Genomic DNA, 14,059 nt, shown 5'->3' with positions numbered 1-14,059 from the left:
AAATCAATTTTTAATTATTAATTTCTCGAAGGAGAAGTTTATGTTTTCATAAAAAAATCCGATTTGGTTATTTTATGTTTTCTTGACGTTTCAAGCCATTCTGAATTGAATGGGACCAAATTTGGAAAAAGTGTGTGTGTGTGTGTGTGTGTGTGAACAGAATTTTTGTCGTAAATCGACGTTTTCTCAAAAACGGCTGGACCGATTTCAAAAATATAAAAGCCATTCCATGTATCTCGATGAGGACTATCGTTTGTCAGTTTTGTGTGAAGATCGGCCGAGACGTTTCTTTAAAAATAGCAGAAAAGTGAAAAATTTTTCGTCCACGTTTTAGCCCGCAATTCTGAATCAATTATGAAAATTCAAAAATAGTTCGAAAGATATTGGTTAGGAATCGTGCTGATTAGTTTTTGGCAGAGTTTTCTTGTAGTAAAGTGTAAAAAAAATTTTTTTCGTCGATTGTTATTATTTTTTTGACGGTAGATACCATTGCCTTCTAGATCATACTGAAATATTACGGACCCTACGACAACTCGTTTAGCTTTAAAAATTCGTCAAAGTTTGTAAAAATTAGTATCGTTTTTTGGTATTTGTCAAAATTAGTCCTTTCATCGACGATTGCTCAAAAACGCCTGAACCGATTTCCGAAATTCAAAAGCTATTTGATGTATCTCGATGAGGATTATCGTTTCTCAGTTTTGTAGCGACGATCGGCGAGCCGTTTCTTTGTAATTTGGAAAAAAGCATTAAACTGTTCATACACATTTAAGCTCAAATTACCGAATCGATTTTGAAAAATCAAAAACCGTTCGAAAGATATTAGTTGGGAATAATACTGATTAGTTTTAGGTGAAAATCTACCGAGCCGTTTTCTTGTAATTAACTGATGGAAAAAAATTTTATGGAACCGATTTTTATGGAACTTTTTTTTGGAGATATATATCATGGTTTTATATAACTTACTAAAATATTCCGGCCTTACGACAAGTAGTTTAATTTTAAAAAAGCATCAAAGTTTGAGAAAATGAGTAGTTTTTTGACGTTGTTTTAAATTAAAATTAGACGATTTACTTGGTATAATGATAGAGTACTTGGTCTTAATGAACATACTAAACCATTGAAGTCCTACGGAAACTGGTTCAATTATAAAAATTATTGATTTGTGAAAATTTTCTTTTAAAAAGTACTCCGAGTTATCGTGTTCGTTCGTTTTCAATGGTGTGTAATAAATCCTCTCGGAATACTTTTAATCACTCATAAATTAATTTATTTTTTATTGATTAAGTCGATCACTTACACATATCGGGAAGTTCATGTAACTTGCCTCAAGGCTAAATACCAACTAATTTCATTCTATATTTTGTGGATATGGGATGACTCAAATTTCTGGTTCGCTATGATTCAATCATAAGATTTTTGATTTGTTTATGTATATATTTTTCGGAACATTTATTTTTAATTGTCGCCATTATATTATATAATTTGATCAGTATGTAATTAATTTGTTATAGTACTCTACCTTTGGACAACATAATTATTCCCCAAACTTTTTTACCAAACCCTTTTTTCGACTTATACTAGATAATATTACAATATAAAAATCTTTAACTTACCATTAAATTCATCATTTTTAGACGTTCCCAGGAAATCTTAAATATATTCAATGTTATATCATGAGCTTTTAAAACCAGGACTACATTAGCTAATATATTACTTTCAGCGATATGAGCAATTTTAGGCAACAATGATCTTTGTGATCTTCCCAGTAGGATGTAACCAATTCTATTATCATATAACTGTCGATCATTATGGGTATTTTCCTTGAAATGGAGCTCTGGATCAGTACTGAAGGTTAAAAATTTAATAAATAGTAACATTATAGCCTCTAAAAACTTGCATCAAGAATTAATAAACTTTATTTGGAATCATCCAAGATTAATATTTTTAACTTCCCGTAGGGCAAGTTATAGTAATCGCAAAAAAATCGAAAATGAAAATTTTTATATATCTTTACGTTTCAGAGGTTTCTGAACATTTTGGCATACCTTAGAAAAAATGGATGTATGTGTGTGTGTGTGTATGTGTGTGTATGTGTGTGTGTATGTATGTATGTATGTGTGTGTATGTATGTATGTGCGGATACAAATTTTCGTCGACGATTTCGGAAACACGGATCAACCGATTTGAATAATTCAAAAAACATTCGATCCGTATTGATAAGGAGACGTGCTGATTAGTTTTTGGCAAAGGCAGGTCAAGCCGTTCCAAAGATACGGGGCAAAAAGTTCCGAAAACGGTAACTCAGTTTTTAAGAGAACGGAGCGTCCGATTTTAATAAATCAAAAAACATTTTATTTGTATTGACAAGATGAAGAATCGATACAACTTTCATGAAGGTAGGTCCAGCGGTTTCGGAGATATAGAGGAAAAAGTAAAAAAATGAGCCATTTGGCGGTCAAAAATGATCATTAGACATATGCACATCAAATTATCAGACATTTTATAGAGATTTTAACAATAAGTATACATTTTGTTAACATTCCTATCGGTTCCGTACCAATGCTTATGCGTTAGACAGCGACGCGGCGCTTACGCGCTTTATATTTTGTCCCTATGTAGTTAAAGCAGTACGATTGCTTTGAAAAAAAAGTTCAGATCTTCCACAATATGTCAAAATGAAGAAAAAAAAAATTTTTTCAAAAAAAAAAATTTAAAAAAAAAAAAAAAATTTAAAAAAAAAATTTTTTTTTTTCAAAAAAAACTAATTTTTTGTCCAATTTATAGTTTCTCAAAAATCTTATTTTTTCAAAGTAATTTTTTTTCAAAAATGTTAATCGTTTAAAAAAAAAAATAATAATTTTTGGTACGGGAAGTTCCAGCAATTTGCCTTAAGGCACGATGCCCTAATTGCCTTAAGACAGAATTCCACTTACAGCTAGTTTTAACTTTAAGTTATTCATGATATTCTAAAGTGAGTAACTGTTGTAGTAATAAATTATTCAAAAAGTCACGATTCGAACATAACATATTAATTTGGAATCACTACTTGTATGTAATTCAAATTGACAATATTAAATATTAAATTGATAATGATACAAATCAACGAACCTATTCAGAATGAATAATTTTATAGCTGTATAATTCAATGGGAAGGAACATTTGATTAGATCTTCGTACTCGAACCAATCATCATCATCAAGAACTATGGTTATTGAAGTTTGTATCTACAAATAAAATTTTAATTTTATTCAAATGAAATATTAAGTATTTATTATAGATGTTTTTGTGATTCAAATTTACTATACCCTAAAATAAAGTAATGATATTTTCCACATTCGGTCTGCTACATCAGAACATCCTACACGAGGGATTTCAAAATTTTCCAGAATAGATTGAACGGAGCCCAAAATCGCATACAACACCAGAAATTTTTGGAAAGCAAATGATTTTGGCATTTTAAATATACTCATTCAGTATTAAAATGTTGATTATAGTTTATGGCTATAAAGAAAATATCTTTGAAAATATGATTATGTAATACATTCCATAGGTAAAGTACTTACGTTTTTTATTCTGCATTTTGCCATTGTGAATAAATTTATGTTCAGGTTTTAAACGTTAGAGCACGATAACTTATTTTAATAAAATGTTAATTAGTGATATTAAATCTCTTAATTAATTTTGTATGTTATCATATGTGTTGGAGCTTGTTTTTTAAATTGTTGGAGAAGAAAGAGTGAATATTTGATTATTATAAACATTATTATTTATCACTAAACCAGTATGACTTGGAAAAATATGTTGGAATTTAGAACTTTCAAGTAAAGAACGTGTCTATTTTCCAGCAATGTACAATATTCTCCACTAGGATATTTATTAAATGAATATTCAATTATATTGATTTGAAGGAAATCGTTCTTACAATTAGTGGAATTTTTGCAAACATTGACTGACTTAATTTACGGAAATTTATTATAGTTATGTTAATGAACTTCACTTAGTAACCATACCACAAGCATATACTGATGTAATAGGGTGTCTTTGATAAATAATAGAATAATTTATATAGAAACGAAATTGTTTCGCTGTACATAAATGGACAAATACTTTTCGAGACATATATTCCGGGAGTTGGCACTAAAATATGCAAAGACCTGTCAATTCACGAATTTTGTTTTGCGTATACGGAAACATATCCGTGTAGTAATATCATTGAGGATAAAGGACTGAATGTTTTTTGGCTTGATTGATTTAGTATTTCAATAATTAACAAGCCTTTCTGTCTTAACTAATGAGAGCATATCTCTGTATCAACAGATACTGGTTCAGATACGGGTTAATTTGAAATTTTGATTTTTTTTAGATTTTAATGATCCGTTACCCTGTTATTTTGATTGAGCCATTTCAATTTTCTATAACCACTTTGGTTCCAAATTAAATTTTTTATAAACATTTTATTTATACATTTGATTTCCTGCTGATAATATGTTGCAATGGGATTTGTTGCTGATAATAAGTTGCAATGGGATATTTTTAATTGATTCTAATATTTTGAACCAATCTTCTTGAAATATTTTAATACCCTTCTTACACTTTGTGCGATTCCGATCTACTTATATTTACTGTAATAATAATTCATATTTCTAGTTCTGTAATTAAAACAATAAATCAGCAAGATTTTGCTTTTTGGATTAACATTATGGGTTGTTCATATGGTTTTAAACTGAAAATATTGCTCACCTGCTTTTCCCTCGTTTTAATATTTGCTTTTACGCCCATTAATATAAAATAAATTATTATATAGAGAAAAACAGATATATTGTGTAGTCCATTTAGAGAAAGAACATTCAACACGAGGGAAGAAAATTTTTGGAAAGCAAATGATTTTGGTATTTTAAATATACTCATTCAGTATTAAAATGTTGAATTTAATTGCTAATGTAACATTTTATTAAATTGTTATTGAATTTGTCTGACTTTGCTGTCTTTGGCGTTTATACTAATCATTGATAACACCTAGTTACAAAGATTGGATAATTGTTACTTCTGTAAATTAAGATGTACACATCATTTTGAACTTTCATAGTTCCAAACTTCGGAACATATTTTTATCAGATATATTTTTCATTATTCTTTACTTCTATTGATTTCTAATGATTCGCTTTTGCTTCTTAATAAACAAGTTTTCACCGACAACTTATAAAAGATTTTATTTAAACGTTCTCATTTAGAGAAATACTCTACATTGCATTATTGAGAAAAAAACTGCTACTCCGAGTAAAATCTGGACATAGTATATTTTGTATTATAATGCTTTAAAACTTTTCTCTAAACAACTATGAAGGTACTATGATGCATTAACAACCTATGGACAATTTTTAATTAAAATAAAAAAGTGGTAAATTAGGTCCCAGAAATGAAACCTATCTTGAAAGTCTTTTCGGATCAAGGTGCGTATGGGTTTTCTATCATTGCTACTGATATCATTAATTTTACTAATTGATGTTGACACATACGCAAAGGTTTGGCGTGTGGCAGTCTCCAAATATTTTCATTTTTTTATACTAGATATGTACATTTATAAACGTTTCTATATTTTTATATGCTATTGTACTATACGTCAGCACACACACTCACAAACACATACATATATTCCTTTCATGAACTAAAAAGTCTCCATATTTCTCTAAAGCATTTTTATATTATGTTATAGAGTTTTCGCCGTTTCGAGATTGCGATGTGTCCATGTCCTCAGGAACTCATACAGTTCGATTCAAATGTTCATATATAAAGGATTTAAGTAGACTACTATATAAGACTTTATATAGTAGTATAATCAAATCCGTGTGGATTTATGGAATCCAATTGTGCAGGATGTTGTAGCAAATCAAATGAAGGAATAATACAATCGTTGTAATCCAAAACTTTGACGATAACTGATGTCCAATGATTTGTTAACAACAAAATTATACACGCTGACATCAGCATTCCTTTAAGAAAAGAATTACTAACCATCATTCAGAAAATTGTCATTTCAATGCAGCAATTGCTCAATGAATTTTGATATATCTCACTCCAATGAGTGATTCACCAATTCTGATTTTTTTTCAAGAATGCAGTAATTATAATGGTCGTGGATATTGTTTTTTGGAAAATTCTTTTTCAGTCTTTTTGAAACCAGTGTCTCAAGAAGTTGAGCTACTATATAATTTGTATGATCTTCCTTCCTTCATTCGTTTCTTCTTAAAGAACTAAGCTACAAATTGTAGGTTTAGGAAATGTTGAAGTTTGGGTTAGCTTTATTACTGTCTATAAATTCCATATTGAAAATTAGATATATAATACTGAATGAATAAAAAAATACTAATCTGCGCCCACTCGAAGCTTTTTGAAGCCAAACATAACAAATACTTCAAAATAACCACAACTTATGCACATAATGTTTCAGATGTTCATGTTTAATATAATGGACATTTTAGAGCTTGTTCATAATCCGTTTTTTTTTTGTTATTTTTGAACAGCAATCAGGACGTAATAGTCCTATAAACTGTTGTGCTGATTTTGACTTAATACCAGTCTGTTTGACTGATGGCAATCCAAACAGTTATGACATCTCTGTATGATATATTATTATTATCTACATGTTCTGTAATAGGGCGAATATTTTTATTGGTGCAGCAATGTTGGGTGAGGGCTATTTTCACTTGGAAACATATTGCTATCTATATTTCCAAGTGAAAATCGTTGTCACTGCTGCCTGACAACAGGCTGTTCGAAGTGGATATCGAACCCGGGATCTTTGAATCAAGTTCCGTCGCTCTTAACCGCTTACCTACGGGCGAGTCCTTCCTAATCAGTAGCACTTATTATATAATTCCATTTTATTCATAATTCGAATTAATTGTTTTGCAATATTTAGTATATATCGTGGACTTTCCCGTAGCTTAGAGAGCCATGGAGTTCATTCAGAACTTTCAGAAGATTCAGGTGCGATGCTCGCCTCAGACAGTCTGATGACTAGCAGTAGTGGCATCGATTTTCATTTGGTGCGTCAAATTAAAAAAACCCTATCAGAGGAATTCTAATAATAAAAAACATCAAATAGAGATATGGCAACTATTGGGTTGCGTTCTGAAAAAGGCTGATGGTTAAGGAAAATCATCAGAACAACTTAAGTTTCGATTACTATTACTATTAATTTATTACTACAGACTTTTAAGTCTGTAGTAATAATAGTAATAGTAATCGATAGTCAGATTACTATCCGCCAAAAAATACCAAAATAAATAATATTAAAAAGAAAAATATTTAATTGCATAACGGGAAGTTCCGGCAACAATGTTGTACAACTCATTAGTAGTTGAATTATTCAAATTCAGTCCGCATACACATATCATATTCGACTCGCTTATTGATTTGTTTATGATTGGACATGAATGTCTCAACTGATAAGATAAAACTTTTTAGCACTCTTGCAAAAGAATGCGCACAGGCTTCAGTATAACACATGCTCCTAACAAATTAAGTAACATTTGTGAATAAATATATTAGTAATTGAGGTGAAAAAATTGAGTAATTGAGGTCAGGTTAGCGATACCTAGTAATCAACTACAAATTTCTCATAAATATTGTGTCGAGCTTGTAGGGATTCAATTGTGATAAAAAACCAAGAATTTTTTCTAAATAATTTGACAATGATTAATGAATTTGTTAATGATGGATATATATGTATATTTTACGGAGTGTTTTTGAACAAAAAAAATCATATTTATATCTGAGATGCATTTTATCATTCATATTTATCAAAATATAATGATACTTATATGGCTTTTGATAATTATGAAACTGAACTTTTGCATAGGATATATAATATAACATGGGGGGCGCCATGCTGTTCTAAAGAGAGCGCGTACGTCTGTTTTCGAAAATAACCAAAAAAATTAAAAGGATATTATATAATAAACAAAAAAATATCAGTTCTTATAAATATTTTTATATAATATTGCATATTAGTTTGTATTCTGATAATATCAGCTTGTATTCTGATAATATCAGTTTAGTATTTATAAAACTAAATTGTTGAAAAAATAAGGGGGCACCGCGGGGGGGCACGCTGCAAAAAAGATTGCAAATCACTGAGATAACTTTTTTTAGTAATGTTTAGAAATAATAGAAACTTTTGGCGTACAAGTCGCGGGCTTACATCCCTGCTTCTTTAACCTTTATCAGTATTCTTTGGTGCAGATAATTAGCTCTTCATATTTGCATTAGCGTTAATACAATTATTGAATGCCTTGATAGTAGACAGATACTCAGAAATATACGTTGAACAACAGATAATATTGTGTTAAATCTGAAGGTGTCGATATGAGTATATAGTTATATCATATTTCTTATGAAACGATTGTACACCGCAACACCGCTATCTTTCAACAATTGATCATCAGGTGAGATTACCATAAGTATTGCATAAGCTTGAATATTGCATACACTGTACTTTTCACTATAAGAAAAATGTACTCATTATTTTATCAATAACAATAAGTCAAAAAACCGTTCGAAGATATTCGATTGCTTATCATGCAGGTTTGATGTGGGTAAAGATATGTTGGGACATTTTTCTAAACGATTTCAGATTTTGGACAATTTTTAAAAAAATACAGTTCAAAATTATCAATTTTTTTTTCAAAATTGTTCTACATTTTTATGGTCATATATTAAACAAAATTTTGCAGAAAAATTTGTATTAAAAAATCTCAATATTAGTTCTGTACCAAAAGTCTGAATGCTCTATAACTATTAAGTATGAAAAATTTGGAAGCCCACTTTAATGATTGCAAATTTTAGTAGGTCGACTGAACATGTTTCTTTTTTTTTCTTATGAATGCTATATGTGTAATAAATATTTCACGTGCTAATTAAAAGTTTACTACTGAAACTATAAATTCGTAAATACTATTTATTAAATAATATCGAATAGCACAATTGTGTATTTTATAAAATATATTATGTACGTGTGCAAATTATAACTAAATAAATTAATTTGTTCATTTATTATTTCTATAATGTAATATTAAATGAGTGCTTTTATAAAAATACTCGACATTTAAATATAATGATGATATCCAGCATCATTTCAATTATAACTATTATATATAATTTATTTAAAATATTTAGTTTTGTTTAATGTATCTAATTTTATGAATTTTTAACTGAACTTTCTAGAAAATTTAAAATAATAATATGCAGCGGTACTCAACCTGCGGCCCGCGATTTAGGTTTGCAAATGGTAATCAACAAAAATCTAATACTGCTTCGGGATGCACTACACTGTTTTTTCAACAAGCTTTTACATTGTGTTTATGAATATCTAGAAATTCATACCAGTGAAATTATATGAGGCAAAAGAGTCTTGAAAGGGACATTTGTATTACGGAATTCCACAATTGAGACGATACCCAAGTTATTTTAAAGTTTACTTTATCTATTGAACTCAATGGAACTATGTAATAATTATTTCAGTCTTGGTTCTTATCTTTGAGAACATAATTGGCATATTTATTTCTTTATATTGTAAGACCAATATATGTAGTTTAAAAAGCACATATTTATTCTAATAGTAAGTTGTATGACACACCTTGATTTTTATTTTTAATATTAGCTTTTTCAAGCATTTCATAATAATCTGAAGTTGACCAAAAGTTTACAGATATTGTAGCTTTTATTTCTTATATTCAACCAAAGTATCAGTATCCAGAAATCCATAATCATTGCATTCATAATGAAATATTTAAAATGAAGCATACAAAAATAGGATTAAAAAATATTGTTTCGAAGAGAAAAAAACGTTACTATTTCTATTATCCCTTTCAACGCCAATTTCATTGCCTCTCATTACTCTTTGTAATTAATGACTCTAACTTATTTCTATTAATTCGGCTGAATTTTCTAATATTTTGGTTTCTTGTTCTTCTGCAATATCAACTTCATCTTGATCTTCTTTTATCATATCATTTTTATTCAATAATTCTTGCTCTTTTTTTCTCAATCTATACTCCGTAGGTGTTAACATTCCTCGTAATAGTGTATCTAAAGATACTGAAACTCCTCTAGCCAACATTCTTCTGTGTGTGTTAAAGCACTGCAATTCCTGTAATTATAAAATTATAAACATTAAATTTTGTTAATATTACCTATCTGACCATACTACACACTTATTTAAATTTTTTTTTCTATTTTATTTACAACTGTCCAGTTAAGGACACTTTGTAGTAAATTTGAGGAATTTACAATTGTCAGCCGTAAAGAGACATTGTATACTAAATTGACATGGTGGAAAAACAACTCAATAAAAATTTCAATTTGCAATTAAATAAATTAAAACTTTAATTTGCAATTAAAGTATCTATATCTGCTTCAACTTAGGTTATATTAATTGCAAATTTAAAAGGAAGTATTTAATATAGACATGTCACCGCTTTTAAATCTAATACGGCAATGAATATCTTATAACATACCATCTATTCCAAGAAATACATTATAGTGATATGATTATCAAGGTTGATTTCAATATAGTTATTTTTCAATCTCCGAAAATTAACAGGCATGGACATGATTCAGAGGCAAATTGGCTTATTCTGATTACTGAGAGCCCCTTGCAAAAGCTTGGTTACCAGAAGTACGACGAATTTGTCGATAAAGATATTGAATTCAAGATGGATAATTTCAACAACTCTTTTACGGTGATTTTTGCTTTTTAAAAAATTAATCACTACAGTGATGGTTTCATATCTATACAACGAAGGTGAATTCTAAGTCAGTACACCGTTATTTTTCATTTAAAATATAGATAGATATGCGTACAATAGTATTATTGTTTTCAACATCTTTCATCACTAATCGAAAAAATGAAATATTTGGGCATCTTTAGCAGCCACAAGGAGATACTGTTAGTTTTTAACATGATTCAGAATTTATAATTTACTCTATAATTTGATCTGCTAAAATTTGATTTCTAGATAAAAAAGGTTATAACTCGAGTTTTTTATAAAGGTATTTGAAAATATGCAGATCAAATATTCTCAGCTTAATAATGATTGTTAGATAGAACAGAGAAATTAAAAAATCTACTCATGATCTATTCTTCGTCTTCCTGATAATCTACTTTTTTATCATTGGTGATCACTTATTTAATGTTGCATGTAGATAGATATAAACATTCTACTGAATTTGAAAATAATGCTTAAATAATTTATACCTGAGCAGAAGTTGGTGTTTTCAAATTGCCTTTGTAAAAATGTTCTTGCAAATCAATATCAATGTTTCCATTAAGTATTTCAGACTTCATGGAAATTGCATTTTGTTGTTTTTCCTTTTGGAATTCTGTTGTGTCAATTACTGACTCACTGAAAAATAGGAAAGAATACTATATTGTATATTAAAATGGCATATATATTTTCAAAATATAATAACATATTTATAGGGAAGTTTATCTCCTTTCAGGAATTTTAATTTTTAATAATGGCCAATAACTGGTTGAAATTTTTTTTGAGATTCAAAGATTTTGAGAAGTCTTGACTAATATTAATTTACATTATACTAATTAAAATCCTTATTAATAATATATCAATCTGTTGTCGATTTTTTATAACATTGAAATTTTCTTATCCAATCTGATCGAGTTATTGATTTTTGAAACAACGTCATCGGGAAGTTAACAGTAAAAGCTTATAAAACTTTATGCCAATGTCAAGGTAATAGAGAAATGCTTTTATAAATCATTCAAGTTTGTGATAAAAATAAAGTAAGCAACTATTGGTAAAACGAGGAAATTTTGTATCGACATAAATTTACGTAGATATATATATATATATATATATATATATATATATAATCTATAAATCTGATATATATGCAGATAAAATCGGAATAATTCTACGACAGAAAAACACGCAATGGTGAAAAATAATCTTAATTTTTATGTAACTGACTGCAAGTTTACATAATCCAAGACTCAACTATAGTATGTATATATATATATATATATATATATATATTATATATATATATTCCTCTGACTTTATATTAAATAACTTAAATAATATTAAAATGACAAAAACTACTTAAAAACACAATAGAATTTAGTTTTCTGAAATTAATCTATTTTTAAATCACAATCTCGTAGTAAGAACCTTAAATTTTTTTATCTATGTTTTTTCGCTTTTAAGCCTTTTATAAAATTCTGTTTTATTTTCCTCATAATTAATTAATTGTTAGTTAAAATTATCAACTGTGGTAGTCAGTCAAAGGGTTCTATTTCGATTTTAGATAAATTGAAAATTGTAAAATTGAAAGTAAAAGTTCGAAATTTTTACTGTGAGAGAATAATTTAACAAAAATTTGGAATTTTGCATTTGGCAATTTATCTCATTCATAACTTATATATAAAAACACTCGTTGTATATATAGCCCATAATAATATTTGCAGATATTTGTTGGGTAGTAGAAGTTTTGTTATCAGGTAATTCTAAAGTTTCAAATTTATACTTTTTGCGACAATCCGGGACAAAAGGCCTAAATCTGGGGGAAATACTGCTTTAAAAAAACCCGGGACTCAAGGTGGAAATCCGGGACTGCCCCGGCTACACCGGATATGGCCACTTTAGTTATGATGCATTCAATATTAATGGTTTATAAATATAATGATCCATTTCTCTACATTGTATATCCCCCTAAGAATCGTTACAAAGTATAAAATCATATCGAATAACAAAAATGTTATGATCAAAAATAGAATCGATGACCTTTTTCTTATGGGTACGTGTATATTGCATACGCCGCAGTATTTTCTCAAAATTCGATCAGATGATCATATATTTGCATTCACACAAATAAATTAATTTGGTGCAATAAACTGTGTTATATATCAAACGCATATTTACAAATAATATGCACATTATGTTATCCGTTAAAATCGCGTTGTCCGTAAATATTCATTTATTCAATAATCGTTGTTGATCACAAATTAGTGATTTTGTTGAAACTTCCATATTTACGGAGCGGCTCAAAAACGAAGCACCCTTCGCTGATTCAGTGTGAATCTGTCAAGTGAATGAATTGTTTTATTTTTGGTTTTAACCCGGATAAAAAAGGTACCCGAAAATGAATGTGAATACTGCATGTAACCATTTCATCCAAGATATGCCAAAATAAGCAGCATGTTTAAAATATAAAGTATGCTTTTACATTCGACAGACAAAGTTTATCCGATTTCTCATTACTTAAACAGACACCAGGTTCTTTATGTAATTCATTTGATAAAAACGTATCATATTACGCAATAAGTCGCGATAATACGCGCCCAAAGAAATTTATATGGTATAAGGTGCACCTATACACATCAGAGTCGATGGCAAATAAAATGTAAACATTAGTAACTAAGTCAATACACGGCTCGATATGAAATACGTTCCATATGCAAAGAATATGGGATTTTGTTTAAGCTGTAATATTCAATATAAGATACAGAACAAAATCCTGCATTTATTTACGATCAAAAACCGAAATCTGATGATATGTTACAATCAATGGCTATCAATGGCGATAAAATTCACAAGTCACTGATTAAATATTGCGATTTATTACTAAAATTAAGATAATTGCTATTAGCTGTTTTTATCATAAAAACCGTATTCATTTTAAAATGATTGTTCTGATGCACTAGATCTGATTTTTGAAAACTGATAACTGATAATCGAATGAATAAATGGTATTTTGAATAAATTAAAAAGTTTTGAATAAATTTAGTACGCCATCTAAATAAAATATGAGGAAATAAACGTATATATAAAATGATGAATTTTTTAAAAGATCGTTTGAAAATACGCTTCGGCTGAAGTAAAAACATTCGAGTAGAGACAAAAATCTAAAACTAAATAAAAAGTGGTGTTAATTTTTCTTAAGAAGATGTTAAAAAAAACGATTTTTTATCGTTGCCTTGTGCAATTACACACAGACAGTATCATAAATAAACGTAATGCCAAGTTGTTCTTATTTTTTA

At 28.6% G+C, this 14,059-nt stretch overlaps 2 protein-coding genes across 6 annotated transcripts in view; one reads left to right on the top strand and one right to left on the bottom strand.

Moving 5' to 3' along the window:
• LOC113385481 overlaps positions 1–14,059 on the top strand; it is a 66,957-nt gene that overhangs the window by 5,183 nt on the left and 47,715 nt on the right. Inside the window, exon 1 of one of the 4 annotated variants that reach the window (XM_026623340.1) lies at positions 7,566–7,586. The exons of 1 other annotated variant lie outside the window; for it this stretch is intronic. The gene's annotated coding sequence lies outside the window, so the exon portion shown is untranslated. Of the gene's footprint in view, positions 1–7,565; positions 7,587–8,129; positions 8,448–11,993; positions 12,023–14,059 lie in introns of those variants that run through there. 2 more of the 4 variants (XM_026623337.1, XM_026623338.1) reach the window with 2 other exon arrangements.
• LOC113385483 (transmembrane protein 68-like) overlaps positions 1–14,059 on the bottom strand; it is a 135,308-nt gene that overhangs the window by 102,685 nt on the left and 18,564 nt on the right. The window lies entirely within an intron of this gene.

Source organism: Ctenocephalides felis, unplaced genomic scaffold, assembly GCF_003426905.1.
Source record: "Ctenocephalides felis isolate EL2017-DRISC unplaced genomic scaffold, ASM342690v1 CF-g0.4_SCAFFOLD_03571, whole genome shotgun sequence".
Classification (NCBI taxonomy): Eukaryota; Metazoa; Arthropoda; class Insecta; order Siphonaptera; family Pulicidae; genus Ctenocephalides; species Ctenocephalides felis.
This window is presented reverse-complemented; position numbering and strand designations above follow the sequence as displayed.